The 21408-nt window shown below is 36.1% G+C and overlaps 1 long non-coding RNA gene across 1 annotated transcript; it reads left to right on the top strand.

The window, feature by feature from the left end:
* The first annotated feature begins 803 nt into the window (after positions 1 to 803).
* On the top strand, positions 804 to 3494 carry LOC110695008. Its single transcript, XR_002506021.1, has 3 exons — positions 804 to 1000; positions 1631 to 1703; positions 2426 to 3494. It is a non-coding gene; the product is annotated as an uncharacterized LOC110695008 (long non-coding RNA).
* Positions 3495 to 21408: the final 17914 nt, after the last annotated feature.

Genomic DNA, 21408 nt, shown 5'->3' with positions numbered 1-21408 from the left:
TAATTTTACTTCTAAATGTTCATATTGCTTACTCCTCTTATTCATTCACCTGAGAACAAGGATTTGGACAGAGAGGGCACGACATTGCCAATTCCAGTAAACATTCCAAGTTATTCAAGATAGATTTAATTTAATTGCTTTGTTTTCTTGTGGTTTAGTAGTTGTAAAAAAATAAAAACACCGTGCTTCTCTTTATCTCTCATCCTCTGTTTCCATTAATGAGTCGTGGAGCAATATTCATTGGTGTTGCGGGCAGCTTCAAAATGAAAAACGATGATCTAAATTGGTGAGAATGATCATATTGCTTCTACTGGAGGCAAGGAGATAAATAATCATGATTAATGCGGCGGAGAAGAAGAAGAAGCCACTGCATTTTAACGATCTGATTTGGGGGTAAAAATGAAATAACTAGGGTTCTTATTTTTTCTTCCCAAAATCTGCAAAAACTAAAAACTTCCAATATATAATATGTATCAGGTAGCAACTATATGGTTTAATTTCTTTTTGGCCAGTATTTTTAAATTTTTTTTGGGTTTTATTATAACTTTTGTACAGTTAAGATTCTTTCTCATCCTTCTATATGCATGGATTCCTTCTCATCCTTCTTATTTTAAGATCTTTCTCATTGGATCACAACCCTATATATTTATATATATTTATATAATATGAGAACTTCTCTTAATATGAGACCCTTCTTACAACCGTTGGATTTGACAAAATTGGATGGTTGCGATTATAAGAAGTAAGTAATGGTAATTTGGTAAATAATAAAATATTGTTTCTTTTAATTATTACTCGGTACTTACTATGAAGCTAGCTATTTGAGTATTTTCTCTCTGATCAAAGTTTCATACTAGTTCCAATCTCTCTCCTCTCCGCGTTTATAGCAATTCAAAGGGCAATATTTGGTTTACGATCTGTTGGATCTCGAAACCTTCCATTGCTGTGAGCAATTGAATCTCAAATTCAATTACAAGATCATTTTCAATTGAATATCGAGGTAAATTATTTTTAGTTCTACACCAAATTTTAGTGAAAGAAATTTAAGATTACGACTCAAAGTACTTGATTTTTTATTTTGAATTTGATTTTGACTTTTTTGTAATCTAGAAGATATAGATGAACCAGCAATTCAATATGCATGTATTTGTTTTTCTGGGTTTATTGAGTATTGTATATTACTATTGATCTCACACTGTTTATGCTTAGTTTCAGTTTACTATTGATCTCCCACAATTTTAAGTCTTCTATCTAGTCTCTGTTTTGATCTATGAGCTGACAACCTTTATTTATTATGTTGCCTGTACTTTTAGAATATGCAGTATTATAAGAAAATTCACATGTTGTATAATAATGTAGAAAATGCTCTCTAGTTGGGGAGGGAGATTAGTTTCAATTGATTCAGGGCAGTACAATGAAATGCATGCATAGATTGTTGGAGCTTAGCTTAATTTACTATTGATCTCACACTGTTTGTTTATGCTTGTTTCAGTTTACTATTGATCTCCCACAGTTTGTTTATGCTCGGTTTTAGTTTACTATTCATCTTTCACAGTTGTTTATGCTGGTTTCAATTTTACTATTCTTTCGACGCATTTTCAGTCTTACTAATTGCTTAAAATTGATTCAGGCTGCTGCTTTTTGTGTTTAAAGGAATTGTGGACAGCTAGAATGTAGCATGGACAGGAGAAACAATATTCTAAGTAAGTTCATTTCAAATATAAAGAGCTGTGTGTGGGTGAGTAGGTGACTGGAAAGTTTTGCATACATATCTCCTGCTGCACTTGGTTAGCAGAAATGATCTCTTTATGTCAATATTAAATCCAGATATCTTAATTTGCATTCCCTTCATTTCATAGCTTAATTTAGTATGAGATAATAGTACTAATTGCCAGCTGATAAATGAAGATTGTGGTTGTCAATAACCAAGGAAATTAGTGAAGTCAGATTGTCATGATATTTCATAGTTCTGCTAATTTGGTAGCTGGCCTGGAAGAGGTAGTGTTCCTTTAGTTTTTCTTAGCCTAGATAACAGGATGGTGGTATTTCATATGATATAGTGTTAAAAATAAAAAAGCATCAGAGAATAATGTTTTGATTGTTGCATCCATTAAACCTGTGAAAAATCAAGGGGTGGATGTAATAATTGACAGGAGCTTTTTCACCAGCCATGTGGGAAGCTATACGAGTCAACATGTACAACACTAAACCCCTGTCTATTTTCAGTCTTTCCATTAGATTTAGAATCATCTACAATACGTGATCTTGCATCTAAAATAGCAGCAAGTGCTGTAGCTCTTTCTTGTTGTACCTTGCTTTCGCCTCCTCCAAGCAATGATGTTTGTCTTCCTTTCTCAGTTCCAAGTTCTGCAAGCATTTGCTTGATGTCCCCGCTAACACTTATGTTATATGTTGGATCTGACAGAGATTAACAAACTCATCAAATGTGACCAAAGAAGCAAAACAAGCGGCAGAAGAATTTTAATACAAAAATGATACCTTCATCATCAATTTTCAAGCCTTTCTTGACATGATCAATTTCAGCTAGAGCTTTTTTGGTATTGAGTTCATTAGGATTCTACATCGTGATTCCAGAATGTAAGAGTGGGGCTTAATGGTGACTAGGGACGATATGAGTAACTTGAAAACAGGCAAGTAGAGCATAATAATACTCTATTTACATGAATGGTTATGAGATCATCTCTGGTAAATGGTTATGACTTATTAATTAAATTAGTTGCCTTTGGACAGTATCAGGGATGCTGATTTCACAAGTATCTTTGCTTTGAGGCAAGAACTTAAAAATAATGGGGTGATAATTTCCCCTTGACCTGATATCCTGTATACCTCTTCCTCTTTTAGCATGTCAAAGTTGGGTTCCATATGTAAACAAGTTTTAGAAGGTAAATTTAATAGTCTTTGAAACTTTGCATCTAGCCACTCTTGCCATGTAACCAGATTACTAAAGTGTGTTCCTAGCCTAGCGAAGTAATTTAAAATTTGTGGAAGCTTTTTGTAGTCAAATAATGCTTGCTGATTTGCTTCTATCTAAGAGGTAGCAAGAGATTGATTTGAGGCATATATTCTTTGATAGAAAGGATAATGTTTCATTATTGGGTAGTGGTTGCTCAGTTTCTGGATTTATCTTGTCGTGCATAAGTGCAAGCCTTAATGTTGAGATTCTTTGATAGGAAGGATAATGTATCATTATTGGGCACTGGTTGTTATCGGTTTCTGATTTTATTGTCATGCAATAAGTGCAAGCCGTAATGTTTGTTTCATTATCTACCTCCTTGTCCTTACTGTTTGCTTCCTAATCTTTAATGTAGGATATACTGCATCCGATATCTGTTACTCTAGCATCATGCACTCGGTTTTTTGAAGCTATGTGACAAAAGATGTGGGTTCGAATCTCATGTAGGCTCTTTTAACACTTCGAACCATTTGATTAAGTTTTTCTAATTTACTTTTAAGTAAATATTTTTTACTTCCCTAAAAAAAAAAAAAAAAAAAATTTACTTTTTAGTTAATATATTTTATTTACTTGAGTGATATTTAAATTTTTTTTTTTTTGTATTATTCTTATTAGCGAGTACACATCAATTACATGATACATTATAATTTATTAAAAAATTATATTTAAAAAATTTCTAATTAAAAAATAGTCATTATTTTAAGAAACTTTATAAAATTATAGGATTTTTTAGAAAATAACACCACAAAATAACAAAAAATTTAAAATAAAAAAACTATTATTCTAACACCACAAAAAAAATCCAAAAAATTGATTTCACCACCACTTAACGGATTCTTGAATGAAATCCATTAGTGGGTTAACGGATTCTTGAATGAAATCCATTAGTGGGTACCACAACAAACACGTGTCACTAAACTATTGGTTTAAAAAAATTGATAAAAAAAATTAAAAAGAAAAAAGAAAAAAACCCTAAACAACCTAACCCAAGCCGAACCTAGCCCAGCGGCACCACCTGTCCCCACCGCCGGCACTCCTGCCCCACTTAAACTGGCGAAACCCACCGCAAATCACCACATCCCTCAGCAACAACTTCACCGTTGAAACCTCAACCAATTCGAAACCCCAACCACTGAATTGAAACCCCATCACCTTCGAACCACCGCAAACACCAACCACAATCACAACCAATTCGAACCCCATCACCTTCGAACCACCGCAAATACCAACCACAATCCACCGGATCGGTGCAAATCAGTATTTGCGATGGTTCAAAGGGGTGGGAATTGGTTTTGTGTAGTGGCGGAGGTTGTTGCGGGGTTGCTCGGTGCGAATTTGTGGTTGGAAATGTGACGCTACGCGGAGCTGGGGTGGTTTTCGGGGAAGGGGAAGAGAGTAAGGGCTGGTTTCGGCGGTTTTGGTGGGGGCAGGAGGTTCCGACAGCTTGGATTAGCTTGTCGGCGCGGCTGGGGAAAGGTGGTGCCGGTGGTGGAACTGGCCGAGTTTGGGTTTAGGGTTTATTTATTTATTTATTTATTTTTTTTAATAAATTTTTTAAACCAATAGGCATTTGACACATGTCAGTTATGGCCCCACTAACGGATTCCATCTATAAATCCGTTACGAGTTAGTGAAATAAAATTTTTGAGTTTTTTTATGGTGTTATAATAAAGGTTTATTTTTTATTTTTTATTTTTTTTTTGGTGTTATAATCAAAATTTGGGTTTTTTTTTTTTTTTTTTTTTTTTTTTTATGGTGTTATTTCCTAAAATTATATAAATTACATGTAATTAACCAATAAGGTACATTATATTAATCTATAAGGAACATCATACCAATTCATAAGGTACTTGTACTTGTCATTAACCCATAAGGTACATCATGATAGCATATAAGGTACATCATGATAGCATATAAAGTACATCATGCCCACTTTTAAGGTACATTGTAAAATTTTCCAAGGTACACGTAAAATTTTTATGAGGTACATTGTATTAATCTATAAGATAAATCAAAATAATCAATATACTTAACCGATATAGATCAATCTAATTAAAAAAAAAGTCATTATTTTAAGAAACATCATAAAATTATAAAGTACATGTAATTAACCAATAAGGTACATTATATTAATCTATAAGGTACATGTCATTAACTCATAAGATACATTGTACTAACCTATAAGGTACATCATGCTCACTTATAAGGTACATCATACCAACCTATAAGGTACATGGCATCAACCCATAAGAATCATCATACTAACCTATAAGGTCCATCATAATAACCTTAAAGGTTTATCATACCAACCTATAAGGTATATTGTACTAAACTAAGATACATCATATTAACTTAAAAGGTACATGTCACGGGTACATCATACTAACCTATAAGGTACATCATAAGCCTATCGTAAAAAAAAAATTAAAAAAAAAAAAAAAAAGTTGAGATTTTATGATTTAGGAAAGTGAAATTTTGACTTGAACAAACACGATCCAAACATATCCGAACATATCCGATCCATCATAAATCTACTTAGACTTCATTTGATTACTCGAATTAATACCCTTAGGTACATGTCATTAACCAATAAGATACTTTATACCAACCATTAAGGTACATGTCATTAACCCATATGGTACATCATACTAACCTATAAGGTATATCATATTAACCTATAAGGTACTTTTTTTATAGACAGCAACCTATAAGGTACATCATACTAAAGGTACATCGTATTAATCTATAAGTACGTGTCATTAACTTATAAAATACACCATAATTTATAATAAGGTACGAGAATTTTTTGATTTAATTTCCTTAAATGAAACTTAAATTTTAAATAGATAATTCTAGCTTAATATTATTTGATCAATAATGTAATTAATTAAAAAAATTGAGCTACTTCACGATAATATACATGATTTTGAGTTTCTTTCTCAAAAAACAAATAAAGAGCTAAATCTAATCTAATTTAATATATATAAATAAAGTAGACATTTTTGGAGAGCATTCGAAGCGCCACGTAAAAAATATACTTATTTCGACTAATAAGAAGAAAGATTTGTATTTTTATTTTTGAATTAAAAAATTATGTCGCCACCTAAATAAAAGTAACGAATTAGATTTGATATATCTAAGATTAATGCCATGTAGATTATAATCCACGAATTAAATTATTTTAATGAAAAAAAAAGTAAAAAATATAGGAAAAGATAAATTTATTAATTCAATACTACGAGTATAAGAAATCCAAAAAAAATATACTAATAAATATTTAAATGATAAACGCTTATAATAAAGTTTGATGCCTATCATTATAAGATAAATTTTAATAGTATTTATGATAAGAAATACAAATTGTTCATTAATTATAATTAAATTAAAATTTGTGATACCTACCATTATAAATTGACACATCATACAACACAAAAAAAATTTCGTATCAATAAAAAAAACCCCATCAAACGAATTTGGGGTTAGTAATTTTGTGTTAATTTTTGGTCATCAATGGCCGGGTAATTTTTAGCTTAATTTTTAAATTAGTATTTCTATGTTTACCAATATTTTTAAAACAATGAATAGTATTTCTATTTAAACCTAGGATTTTAATTTATATCAAACGAGGTTGGTGATTCTATCGAAATAAAATATATGGTAAAACAATGAATAATGATTTAGTATTTAAATTATTAAAAAAATTTCATTTCACATTAAAGATTTTATATAACGGAAAAAATATCATATTTATAATTTATTTAAATTTAATAAATTCATTATAAATTATAGTAAAAAAAAAATATTAAACTTTTGTAATTTTGTCTGAAATTATTAAATACAATAAATCAAATAATTTAAAATCTTAGACGAAAAAACCATGCATCGCACGGGCTTAGTATTAAATATGGCTTCCATCTAGTATTAAATATAAGTGAGAGTAAATTAAACTTTTATAAGAAACCTATTAGGCACTGTAGATAAAAACATGATAAATATTATATAACTATAAGTGGGAGTAAATTAAAAACTGTTAGATAAAAAATGATAAATATGAGCATAAAAAAATGATAAATATTAATTAAAAAAACATTTTAAAACATAAAAATTGTTATTAAAAAAAACATTTGATACATAACAGATTTGTTAATGCTAGAGTTCGTGAAGGTTGTAACACTTCTCATCTTCTCTCTTAAAAAAGCCCTAAAACCCATAACTCTTTCTCTAACCGCAAGGAGCTGCCATCTGATAAGTGTCATTTATGACACATTTTAGGGTGTTTTTCTCCCTTAATATTAGTTTTATTTCGATGTTTCTTTGTTATTTCTATTCCTTTTAGTCTTGTTTTAGTTATCTTTGTCTTAGTTCAAGGTTTGAGGCCTTAGTTGTGAATAATATGCTTTTTGCTCGGTTTCTAGCTTGATTTGCATGTTTTTCTATGTGTTCTTTCACTCTTTTCTCTCTTGGTCTATTTGTGTAGGTGCTTGACACTTTCTTCGATGATTATGACCCGAGAAAAGGCAAGAAATTTCAATAGAAGAAGCTTGAAGCTAAGAAAGAAGCTAAGAAGCTTGAGACAGAAAGCTTGAAGCTTGAGAAGGCCTTAAACCTAGTTTTATTCACTCTTTCAGCCATAACTTTTGATCTACACATCGAATTGAGGCGATTCAAATTGCGTTGGAAACTAAACTTGAAGATCTTTCCAACGGTAGGTCGCACACTCCAAGAGGCTTCCTAGAACAGAAGTTATGACCGTTAGAATCTGCAAAACGCTGCCAGGCTCCGCGGGCGCGGCCCATGGTGCCGCGGGCGCGGCCTTCTGTTCTTCCCTGGTGTTGTAACTTTATGGAGATGTCTCAGAGAAGCCTTGCCACGGGCGCAGCTCCGGCCACCGCGGGTGCGGTTTTGTGGGTCTTGTACGAGCTTAATTTTCACATTTCTTTCTTTCTCTTCTTGTAATATAAATGGAGGACTTCTTAGGGGGGAGTTTTTGGGGTCTTCTCTCCTCCTTGAGGGTATGAAACCCCTTTGCTTTCTCCATCATTTCACCACTTAGATTAGGGCTTAGATTTAGTTTAAATCTTTGTTTTGCAATTTAGTTTATGAGTAGCTTAGAGAGAGAAAGTGAAGAGCTTCAATGGTGGATTGAGGAGGTTGAAGATGCAAAATGTGACATTGTTTTGGATTTCTTTTCAATACATCAATGAGCATTCTAAACTCTATCTCAATTTTATTGCTTTCTTTACTTATTGCTTTCTTTGGTTTATTGAATGTTTAGAGTAGTTGATTATTTCAATAGTTCCTCTTTGTTGCTTTTCCCTTGTTCTTCATTGTTCTTGTTCTTGTTCTTAGTTTCTTCATTGTTCTTCTTTATTGGTTAATGTTAGTTGTTCATTTTAGTTTAGTTTTTGTTAGTTTCATTGTCTTGTTGATTTAGTCATGTTAGTTTAGTTTCCTAGCTAGGGTTAGGGATGATTGTTGATTAATGTGCAAAATGAACACTTTATTGATGGTTTGATGGGGATTGTTGGTGTATTGAACTAAGAATGAAGGGGTTAATGCTTGGTGTCTTTTTATCCAATCGATATCATGATTTAATTGCTATTATGCTAGTTGTGCGAGAGTGAGCTAGTTTAATAGAAGAATTTTGTTGCTTGGTTGACCACGACCTCATAGGCGGGGTTGAGAGTCTAATGGCCTAGTGTGTGCGAGAGTGACCTAGGTTGTTAGACAATTCTCCAATTTCATCTACTTGACCGATTAGATAATCAATAGTGTTTGTTTGCGTTTGATTAGTGCTAGTATATCTGTGTGTATGGTTATTTCTTGATGATTTGGATGTGCTCATTGAGGTGTGTTAATGCTTGCTTTCACTTTGGCTAATTGAATGCATGATTTAATTGCTACCCTATTTAGTTGCTTGGAAAAGAGCTATTTAGGTAGAAGAGAACCCGTTGAGTTGATCACGAGCCTTTGGCCGGGATTGGGTGTTTAATTGTATAGCGTGCTCGGGAGAGACCTAGGTGATTAAGAGTTGCCCCTTGCATTTTATTGCGAATGTCCATGCTTATTGCTATGCTTGTGCTCGTCACATTAATTATGCTTGATTCCCCTTTCCTAGTGACTTTATTTCTTAGGTTCTAATTCCGTAGTTAGTTAGCTATCATCTTTTGTTTTAATCCACCCCTCATATCTCCTTTGACCTAGCTTAGTTGGTGGTAGTGTTGACGATAGTTTAGCCGTCTCTGCGGATCGACCCTTTACTTACCATTAGACTTGTCTAGTGTAGGTTTAGGTATAAAAATATTATTTGGTAGAGGGATAGTTAGTCCAACGACCTAATCTAATCCGCTCTCATCACCATCATATCTTTAATGATGGTAAGCCCCAAAATTTCCTTTAATTCCTTAGTTTTTAATTGTTTAGTTATTATTTATCCTCCTTTCTCTCTCTTTATAAGAGTTTTATTCCCAATTTTTGGGTTTGTTCTCTCCGTTTGTGGGAGTTTGGAGTATGTTTTTGTTTTCTTCTCTTATGAAAGATTAGAATTGGGTAGTTGCAGTTTGCTTGGAAGATTAATTTCTGTGATTGTTCGTCCGGCAAGGATGAAGATTTAGGGTTTCATAATCTTTCTAATTATCTAGAGTACCACACACGTATTTTCATCCATACGGCTGATTGTATTGATTCAGAAGAAGTTTTTTATTAAGGCTATTGTTGATCGAATCTATAATGTATTTTGTTTTGTAGTGATATATTTTTGTGTTGGGAGATTAGATTTCCTAAGAATTATTTGCATTGTAAAGTACTGTTTGACTGTATTTTATCAATGAAATCCTATTTCTTGTAAAAAAAAACCAAAAAAAAAAAAATAAAAAAAAAAAAAAATTTAGAGTTCGTGGTACTGTATAGTATCATTACATTAATATGATGTACTTTAAGGGTTAATTTTTAGCTAGACTCTTGGCTTGAACTCGACTTGATTGTTACAAACCTAAAACAACAAGTTCTGACTTTCTTAATTACATTAAAAAAAAATTCAATATTGAATGCGAAAATCAAATACCCAAATACTCAGAAGAACAATAAAAAATAAAGTGGAACATAATAGAAATATTAACATTAGAGTTCGTGGTACTATATAGTATCATTTACATTGATATAATTAAATACATTGTTCAAAGGTTATATATATACGAAGTATATATCAACAACTAAAACCATTTCTTTTTTTTCTAAAATAGTTGGTTCATACTTCCCTTCAAAAAACTTCATATAAAACCCGTCTTGCCAAAGCTAACTTGACACGGCTCGCAGACCTTGACTTGGAAGGAGAACGAGACCGATATCTAGGAGGAGACATTAATCTAGACCTGGGCTAAGACCTAGATCTTGCTTTCCGAGGTGATGGAGATCTCATATACCTACAATAATCAACAAATGATTAAAAAAGTTCAAGTGAAAGAAAAAAGAAATTGGAGACTGCCATACTAGAACACAATGAAATAGCACACTTTTCAGAAACCAAAAGCATATGCAATATGACATCGCTAGTCAAGATGTTGAATTAATTTTGTACCAGTAATATTTATCCTTAGAAAAGAAGCTCTAATAAGTTATTGCAGAGTTTGCAATTCCCCAAGATTAAACATGTTTCATGTCGAAAATCCATCCCAAATCATCAAATTCACATCACTTTTAAGCAGGTCAGTCGATAACTACAAAAGCTTAGACATAAAATGAGGCACTGCACACAGTTCATCACATCATACATAAGCAAATACAGTAGTAATACACCAACAGAAAAGGCACGAGTCACTCGACTCGATTTAAAACTCTAACGAGCACGAGTCAAGCAAGTTTTATTGACTCAAAAGTTTAGCGAGCACGAGTTGAGCACATGTAAAAAAATTTCGAGTCGAGCTAGAGCACCCAGCTCGTGATCGACTTGGTCGATTAGCACCCGTACTAGCTATAATAGTCTAAGAATTTAGAGACCTGGGGACAAAGCCTATCTTTCAAATCATTATACACTAATGAGGAAATTATAAGTTTTAAAACCAATAAAAATAAGTAAAGGTAAGGTCTAAGTTTCAATTTGAATAAAAATAAGCATTGAACCATTTTTGTTTAAATCATTCATAATAAAATGTAACAATACTTAAAACTTTTTAAATTGTAACAAATTAAATATAAACACTTGATCACTAGTGTAGACACTTAAAAATGTCTCCTCAAAATCAAACCCGATGATGAACAACCTTTCACCGCCATTATTGGTCGGGTCGAGTACTTAACCTCGAGAGTGCTTAAAATCCACATTCAGTCAAACATAGCATACAAATCAGTCAACACATCAGTCCTAATGTTTAGTCAAAGCATAGTCCAACCATCATTTCAGCCCAAACCCTTTTTAATCCATTTCGTTATATATATTAATTAAGCCTGATTAATAAATATTAAAAACCCTAAGCCTAAAATAAGTTCGAAATAGCTGAAACGGCGCCTAAATATCACGTACTTAATTGTTAAGCAAAAAGATAAAAAAGAATTGAGAGGGAATTCAGGAAAACAAAAATGTCGCGACACGGTAAAATCCGCCGCGACACGGCAAAATCTGTCGCGCCACAGCAGCATTTGCCGCGTCACGGCAAATTTGCCGTGACACCGCAATTTCTAGGTTTTTATTCTTCGCGGCACATCAATTCTAGAGTTCCGTGCTTCACCCCTCATATTTTCTCTATAAATACGAGGCTGATTTCTCAGTTTCGAGACACCAAACAATTATCTCCTTCCCTCTTATACACAAAATCATTCTCTCTTTCTCTCTTATGCTCTAGCCTAAATACCAGCCTTCCCTATTCTTCAACAATACATCCCCTAAGCACTCCTTGGAGTCCGTACTTTACCCAAAGTTCTAAACTTAAACCAAGGCGTGAAAGGTAGAACTGTTTGAGAGTTTGGCCCCAAATCAACTCTACTTTTAATTTTTCCATTATTCTTTATTTTTATTGAAGTTACTAACAATTTATTCATGATGTAGCAATTTAAAGGAGCGCACGGAACGTGAGTAATTAATTAATTTAATTACTTATTTTATTTTATATTGCTAGTATCATGATTAGGGTTATTATGCTTTGATTTGACTAACGTTATTATCGCTGAATTGCTTCCAATGTTAATTGTGGTTCTATTGTTATTCTAATGATCACTATATTACATGTTTAAAGGGAATATGTAATTGAATATAACGCCTAATAAGATAATTTGGACGACCGGTTTAGGTTCCTTTTTAATCTTGTTGTTTAATCAAGTGACCACAATATTTTAAAATTATGTGTTGCATTAATATTCAACCAATTTAGCTTAATATTAGTTTAGAGCAAATTGAATCTTTGTTTGCATGCCTTTGAAATCGCAAGAATTACTTTTTGCAATAAGAATCGAGTAGAGGCCAATACGGACGAACGTGACACTATGACTCACTTCGTACCATCATCCCTTATCCTCCTTTCGTGGTTCTAAACCATATGGAGTTAGTAATCTCATGGATTATGAATGGGGTGTAACCTTCACGGGTCAATCGTTGTTGCCTTTCATTGTCCCTTATCGTGGTTGCCTTATAATGATCCGTGAACGGTTTACAAGTTCCTCAAAAAATTGTTGGCGACTTCCTACTTTGCTTTGTCCCTAATCATGTCCCTAATTGAAAGGAACGGTGTCCTTCCAACAAGTGTATCATTCTGATAGAGGGTTCAGAATTATTACAGAGCTAATTCTTCAGTAAGGTCAAGTGATCGGAATGTCTAGGTGGAGGCCGCTTCCGATCAGTAATATTAAGGTATAATTAATATTACAGCTTAATCTTAACTGAACCCTTCGGGTCAAACCCAATCGAACAACCGATCCGAGATGACGAATTAATCCGAAGGATTTAATGAGTCGACGGAGTTTTACGAATACAGACGTCGGATATCGAACCTAGGGCGTCGAGACCGAGCGTCGCAAAATCACAAGCGACAAGTATGAGCGTAGCCGTAGCATCGCACTGTCCTAGCCATGTGGACTGCTAGACTAGGCTGGCTCAACATGAACCTAGGTGAACCATGGTGTGCTAGGCGCACCATGCGTGCCAAGGGAACCTAGGCGCCATCGCAGCCCTAGCACCACACACAGCACCATCGCAGTGCTAGGCACATGCGTGTGTGCGTGTGTGTGTGCACCATCGCCCAGCACACCAAGTCTAGCATGCGTGGCTCGCTAGCAGCACGCATGCTAGGCCTTGCGTGCGTGAGGGGCTGGCTGGCATGGCTGTGCGTAGCTGCGTGTGTGTGCGAGGGATTGTTTGGGAGTGTTGGGACAGCACTAGCATTAGCATGCTAGCAGCGCACAACACTAGCACGCAGCACCAGCGCCAAGCATCGCCCAGCACCAGCACGCACTACCTGGCTGAGGATGCAAGGCTGCTTGCTGGTGCTAGCTGGCAGCCACCACAACCCTCCTTGAAGCCGGTTTGTGTGTGGTTATTGGGACCAAGCAAAGCCTTGGGGAGCAAGGCAATGGTCCCCCCCCCCTAACCTTGGGCATGACTCATTAGCCCCTAATTGCGCCACTTGTCGATTAGTGATTGATTTAATTATTTATTTAATTTGGAATTATATAAATTGTTGAATTTACCAACTCTCCCACATTGATGGGAGATTGGAAATCAAGGGCCCATTTCCCTATCAATACCAAGGCATGGGTATTTGGAATGAACGACACTTGAGTAGAATTGAAAAGGCAACTCTTGATTTGAGTAAACCTTAAATTCGTAAAACTCTTAGTTTTATTTGTCCGGGCCTCGACTAACCTTCAAGGCTTAGGACGCTTGGGTCGGGTTCGAGGGTACGATCCCGTCGGAGGCCTCGTGTTTTCGGGGTTCAAGTAAGAGCTCATAGTTGAGCAAAGCACGCGTCAAAGGTATAATCTTTTATCCTTTCTTATGCTTTTTAATTATGTTTTGCTTGTTAATTGCATTTATTATGGGAGTGGGTCTTGGTGGGTTTCATTCCGTGTAGTGTGGGTCACTACGAAACCCTACAGCGGTATCGGAGCCACACTCCTTTTAATTTTTGCAATTATTGATTAATTAAGGTGTTTTAAAGTAAGATTAATATTTTGGTTTTGCTTTTCTAATTAGATTAGAAGCTCGTGTTAATTATTTTTAAAACTCGTAATTTTATCGATTTGGCTCTCAAACCCAAATTTTGGCTCAAAAATAGTGATTTTTGGGTGGAATTGACATTTCAAAACAGATTCAACCCTTTTTGAGGACTGTCCAGAAGCCAAATTTGAACCAGAAACCCAACTTTTTGGGGTTTTTTTCGTTTTTTCAACGAAAATTTTAAATCTTTTTAAGCCTTGATTAATGCAAGCATTACAAGGTTAGATTAAATGCATTATTGCATCCCTAATCTGCTGCTTTTTAAATTATCCTTAAGCATAATTATGGAGTTTTAATTAGTGCTTGAGTTGATATGCTATTTGTCACACAAACTTGATTTTTCACAATTATGCAAATAAATTGCATCAAAGTGTGAATGTTTGATGTGAATGTTTAATTTTAAGTTCCCAAGTATGTTAAAGATCCAATCTTTAAAGGTTTAAATGATTGGAACTCTAACCCTAAATTCCATATTGAACAAAGTTTGGATTTTTCATTTTGGTTGATTAAAATCCATGAAGTTCAAATACTTGTGAGTAAAATTTTGATTAATCTTCATATTGGAAGATGTAATCTTGGTATTTTACACAAGTATGAAAGTTGGAAAATTTTTATCATTAGATGGTTAATTTATTTTTCCAACTCCCATTTGTCAAATCCATTATTAATTTGCATATTGGCTAAATTAATTATGTACATAGCTATTTCAATTTTTAGCATAAAGGAAAACCTAAATTATTTCAAAATAATTTTTGAATGATTTAGGCTTGTGCACCGTTAAAATTGAATTTAATTAAGTTGGACTTATTTTATTTTCATTTTTCCCTAAATTAATTCTAAAATAAATTTAGATTAATTTTATGTCACACGTAAATCGGGATTAAAATCCCGAGAAATGGCATGCAAATCGAGGCAAAACACCCAAGCGCCACCAAGGCTAGCCGGGCTGCCTAGCAGCCCACATGTGGCTGCCTATGGTGCGCACAGGGGTGTGCCTCGAGGGGCTGCTGTGTGGCATGGGAGTTGCGTGCTTCCGTAGTGCTAGGTGCGTGGCAGGGTTGTTGGAGTTGCTTGTGCGTGCTGCTGGGCAGCGAGGCAGCAAGCCCCAGCCAGCCTGCCATACGCTGCCAAGCACTAGCAGCTCGCGCATGCGTAGCGAGCTGCTAGTGCTGGCTGGCGCAGCATGCTACGCTGGGCGTGGATGCTGGCACACAGCACAGGAGGCGCAGCACATGGGCTGCCTAGCAGCCATGGTGCGCACCCACCAAGCGCTTGTGTGGACTACGTTGCTTAAGTTTTGAGCTATGTAATTTTGCGAAAATTTTGTCGTTTTAAATTATTTATGTAATTATTTTAACGAGGTTGGACCTCGTTTTTTCCGGCTTTTGCAAAATGTTTGATTTTGACAAATTATGGGTTATCCCGACTTAATTAATCGGATTAATTAAGTATGGATGCGGAATTTAGTGGGAGCTTATTTGATTACTTGAGCAATTTGCTTTTAGAAATAATGGATTCAACAACTTTGACTAGTTTTAATTAGGCGCGTTTATCGGATTAACCACCTAAGTTAGTTGTTTTGCGTGTTTAATTGTGTATTTCGTAAAATGCATGGGCCATTCACAAGTAGTGAATGGGTGAATGAAAGATTGTTTTCAAAACAGGTTATTGAAAAAGGCAACTAGTAGGGCCCGACTAGGATAGAAAATACGAACTGCGTTCCGTTATGTATTTTTGTAAATCTAAATACGGTCTGCGAATCATTAAGTATTTTTGTACTTTAGATTAATCTTAGTCGTACTAGCTAGTTATTTTATTTTGGCCAAATGTCTCAAGACAGCGTTTCGATGAAGACAAGCCAAGATGAAGACCCATGGAAATTGAAGATTTCAAGGGGTCATGCTAGTTGCCAAATGCATCAATTTATGCTTTATATATATTATTGTTATATATGAATGTTAGATGCATGTCTAGGATTTCATATGTTGCGACGATTAGTTAAGTTCACTTAAATCAAACCAACATAGAAATCCTAGGTCCCTTAATAATATTGAGCTAAAATTTATCGTTCCAAGAACAACACTTACCGAACTAATGCGCGTATGTGATGGGCTACGCCAAAGCGGGGCATCACTACTTCCCTAGGAACGTAAGGTATACTAGGTATACAAGTTGTCTTGGTTAAGCTCAACGATATCAATAAGGAGTCCTTAGATGTCGTGGCAAAAGAGATAAAATGTCAGGAATGCATTAGATGTGACATTTTATCAAACCGAGAGTAGCTTAGAGCTATTAGCAATTGGATTGCTTACCTTAAGATATTTAATGATTAAGACAAGCCAAAGCATGCTTAACCATTTCTTGATCTTTGGGATCTCGGAATCATTTTATTCTCGCTCATAAGGGACAATTTATCAATGCATGGATAAAATGCTCAATAAGATTGAAAATATGCATGAACGCTTTTAAAATTTCAACTTATTGGTTTATGAATGGTTTTTCATTTCAAATTCTTTCAATTGTAGAACAATGTCTGCAAGTAACTCAAACAACAACCAATTCTCTTTACGCTCAATTCTCGACAAGGAGAAGTTGAGCGGGCCAAACTTTCTTGATTGGCAAAGAAATCTGCGCATTGTACTAATGCAAGAGCAAAAGGAATACGTCTTGATGAGGAAATGCCCGACGCTCCCAATGAGGAGGTCACTCAGGCTGCCCTTAACCGATGGCAAAGTGCCAATCGGGATGTCAAATGCATCATGTTGGCCACTATGTCTCCGGACCTTCAAAAGACTTTCTTTGAAAAGGAGATGGCTTTTGAGATCATTTTTGAGCTTCAGAATATGTTTCAAGGGCAGGCCCGAACTGAAAGGTTCGAAACCCACAGGCAGATCCTTGAGAGCAAGCTCAAGAAAGGAGAGCCAGTCTGCCCGCATGTCCTCAAAATGATTGGATTATTTGAGAACATGAAAAGGCTTGATGCTGGGTATTCAACCGAGATGGAAATTGACATCATTCTCCACTCGCTTCACAAAGGCTATGATCAGTTCAAGATGAACTATAATATGCATAGCATGGAGAAAACCCTCACCGAGCTTCATGGTATGTTGAAGCAAGCCGAGCAAACCCTCAAGGATGAGGGTAAGCATGACATGCTCATGGTGAGGAAGGGCAAGCCATTCAAACGTTGGGGCAAGAAGAAGAGCTTTAAAGGGAAAAAGAGAAATTTTCCGCCTAAGTCAAACACTTCCAAGGGCAGCAAGGACAAAAAGGTAGCCTCTTCCAAATCCGATTCCGAATGTTTCTACTGCAAGAAGAAGGGACATTGGAAAAGGGACTGCCTCAAATTCAAGGAAGATAAGAAGAACGACACCGTTGCTTCTTCTTCAGGTATTTTTGTTAGAGACTTAAACTTCGCTAGCAAAACATCTTGGGTATTAGATACCGGATGTGGCTCACACCTTTGTTCCAATGCTCAGGGACTAAGGATAAATAGGAGGCTAGAGAAGGCAGAGGTCGAGCTTCGGGTCGGCAATGGAGCAAGAATGTCTGCCGTCTCCGTTGGAACTCTCAGTTTTTCATTGCCCTCTGGGCTTATTTTAGAACTTGACAATTGTTATCATGTTCCTAGAGTTACCAAAAACATTATTTCAATATTGGCGTTGGACGCCAAAGGTTTTAAATTTCGAATTGAGAACAATAGCTGTTCATTTTATTTCGATAATGTTTTATATGGTAAATCATATTCAGAAAATGGTCTTTATGTGCTTTCTCTTGACAAACAAGTCTATATCATTGATGATACCGCCAAAAGGGCTAAGACCATCGAGTCGAATCAAACCTACTTGTGGCATTGTCGTCTTGGCCATATTAACGTCAAACGCATCAAGAAACTTCTACAAGAAGGTGTTCTTGACTCATTCGACTTGGAGTCGTTTGAAAATTGCGAAGGATGTCTATTAGGCAAGATGATAAAACAACCATTCTCCAAGTTGGGAGAAAGGGCAAGTGACTTATTAGGTCTAATACACACGGATGTATGTGGACCAATGAGTACACCCGCAAGACAAGGTTACAGATATTTCATCACCTTCACCGACGATTTTAGTAGATATGGCTATGTCTATTTAATGTCGAATAAATCTGAATCCTTTGAGAAATTCAAAGAATTTCAGAAAGAAGTTGAAAATCAACTTGGCAAGAAAATCAAAGCACTTCGATCGGATCGAGGTGGCGAATATTTGAGCCATGAATTCGACGATCACTTGAAAGAAAATGGTATTCTTTCAGAGTAGACACCTCCCGGAACTCCTCAATGGAACGGAGTATCCGAACGGAGGAATCGAACCTTGTTAGACATGGTTCAATCAATGATGGGTCTTAGTGAACTTCCTATCTCTTTCTGGGGACATGCGCTATAAACCGTGGCACTAACACTGAACCGCGCTCCGTCAAAAGCTGTTGAAAAGACTCCATATGAATTATGGACTAAGAAACCTCCTAGGTTGTCTTTTCTCAAGATTTGGGGATGCGAAGCATATGTCAAACGATTAATTTCGGACAAACTTCACCCTAAATCGGATAAGTGTTTCTTTGTGGGATATCCAAAAGAAACCAAAGGGTATTACTTCTACAATAAATCAGAGAACAAAGTGTTTGTTGCTCGTGATGGTGTCTTTTTGGAGAAGGAACACCTTTCCAAAATGACAAGTGGGAGGAAAATCGAACTCGACGAAGTTCGAGAAGACGAGCAAAAATGTCAACCTGATAAAACTGACAATCTAAGTGCTTTGGAAGCAGCTGAGAAGATTGGTTAGAATCAAACAGACAATGTAAATGCTCAACCTATTACCCTTCATAGGTCGCAACGGCAAAGATCTCAACCAGACAGATACCTTGGTATTGTCTTAACCGATGATCAAGACATCATAGTTATGGATGGACATGAGCCAGAAACATACAAGCAAGCTATGACGAGCCCCGACTTTGCTAAATAGCAAGAAGCCATGAAATCCGAGATGGACTCCATGTCTGAAAATCAAGTCTAGGACTTGGTGAATTTGCCCGAGGGTTACACACCCATTGGCTACAAATGGATCTTCAAATTGAAGACAGTCAAGGATGGAAATGTATCGATATACAAGGCTAGACTGGTGGCAAAAGGTTATAGACAAATCCACGGGTTTGACTATGATGAAACCTTTTCACCAGTTGCAATGCTAAAATCAGTCCGGATTATTCTAGTGATTGCTGCATATTATGATTATGAAATATGGCAGATGGATGTCAAAACCGCCTTCCTAAATGGGATTTTGGAAGAAACTGTGTACATGACACAGCCAGAAGGCTTTGTCGATCCAAGCAACGCTGGAAAGGTTTGCAAGCTTAAGAAGTCCATTTATGGACTAAAGCAAGCAAGCAGGAGTTGGAATCTACGATTTGATGAAGCCATCACTAAGTTTGGTTTCATCAAGAATCCAGATGAATCTTGTTTATACAAGAAGGTCAGTGGGAGTGACATCGCATTCCTAGTCCTATATGTCGATGACATACTGCTCATTGGAACCAGCACAAAATTACTGGAGTCCGTAAAGGGCTGGTTGGGAAAGTGCTTTTTAATGAAGGACTTAGGAGAGGCACAGTACATATTGGGCATCAAGATCTACAGGGATAGATCTAAGAGGATAATTGGATTGAGCCAAAGTACTTACATTGATAAAGTACTGGCACGATTTAACATGGAGAATGCTAAGAGAGGGCATCTACCCATGTCCCATGGCGTAACTCTCAGCAAGAAATAGTGTCCACAGACACTTGTTGAGCGAGAGAGAATAGATCAGATTCTATATGCTTCGCTAATTGGGTCGATCATGTATGCCATGATATGTACCAGGCCAGATGTATCGTATGCCTTGAGTGCTACGAGCCGATACCAATCAAACTAAGGAGAGGCGCATTGGACTGCGGCCAAGAATATCCTTAAGCACCTGAAAAGGAACAAGGATAAATTCCTGGTTTATGGTGGCCATAAAGACCTGGTTAAAGGTTACATCGACGCTAGCTTCCAGACTGACAGAGACGACTTCAAGTCACAGTCAGGGTACATATTCTGTCTGAATGGAGGAGCGTTTAGCTGGAAGAATTCCAAGCAGAGCACAACTGCAGACTCTACAACTGAAGCCGAATACTTGGCTTCTTCAGAAGCTGCTAAGGAGGCTGTTTGGATTCGCAAGTTCATCAGTGAACTTAGTGTTGTACCCTCCATCAAGGGTCCAATAGATCTCTACTATGACAAAAATAGAGCTCTCGCTTAGGCTAGAGAGCCAAGAGAGCACCAGAAGGTCAAACATGTCCAAAGGCGATTTCACATGATAAGGGAATGGAAATCCGAAGGTGAAATCAGAATTTGCAAGATCGGCACGGATGATAATGTGGCTGATCCTTTGACTAAACCTTTGCCTCAAGTGAAACACAACAAGCACGTTGAGGCAATGGGAATCAAGCACATCGGAGACTGGCTTTGAAATTCACTGTACATGTGTTTTAATTAAACTGGTTGTTTTAATGTAAGACACTGTATTAAAACCATTCATTAATGGAGTAATTAATTTTGTGCAAAATTATCATTCACTCCATTACTATTTAATTGTGGTTTAGAATTAAATAATGAGTCCATTCGATTTATGGAAATATTCAAAACAGGGTATCAAGACCATGTCTTGGATAAAGAAACACCTGTTAAGTGAACATTAAGTATTTAAATCGAAAATTATCCCTAATCGAGGTCATCTAACTGATGAACGATTGACGACCACCAGAGATTAGTGTGTAGTATTATTTACAGCACCGTTTCTTGTGCTGCAAGGACATGATGGTTATAAATCATTTGCACAGGTGCCAGTTTGGAACTGCACTGGATCGGCCTATGAGAGTACTTTAAGAGATTCAAAATTGTCATAAGTACATTTCTCATTATAGCTATCAGAACTCGTTTCCTTGACCATGAGTATTGTGAAGTTTTCTTGTTTGAGTACTAGTCTCTTTGATGTTGCCTAACGTCTGCTGTAACTGGGGATCATAACGGGAACACTCAGGAGATTAGGTCCTCTTAGTAAGAGAAACTTACAATGCAAGACTGGGAATGTCCCCCTATTAAAAATAGGGAACATGTCTTTGTTGTTTACAAGGTCGCTGGAAGAGCGAGACTGTGAAAATGCATGGCTGTGCTCAG

Source organism: Chenopodium quinoa, unplaced genomic scaffold (assembly GCF_001683475.1).
Source record: "Chenopodium quinoa cultivar QQ74 unplaced genomic scaffold, ASM168347v1, whole genome shotgun sequence".
NCBI lineage: Eukaryota > Viridiplantae > Streptophyta > Magnoliopsida > Caryophyllales > Amaranthaceae > Chenopodium > Chenopodium quinoa.
The sequence above is the reverse complement of the archived record's forward strand: the minus strand, read 5'-3'. Positions and strand labels throughout refer to the sequence as shown.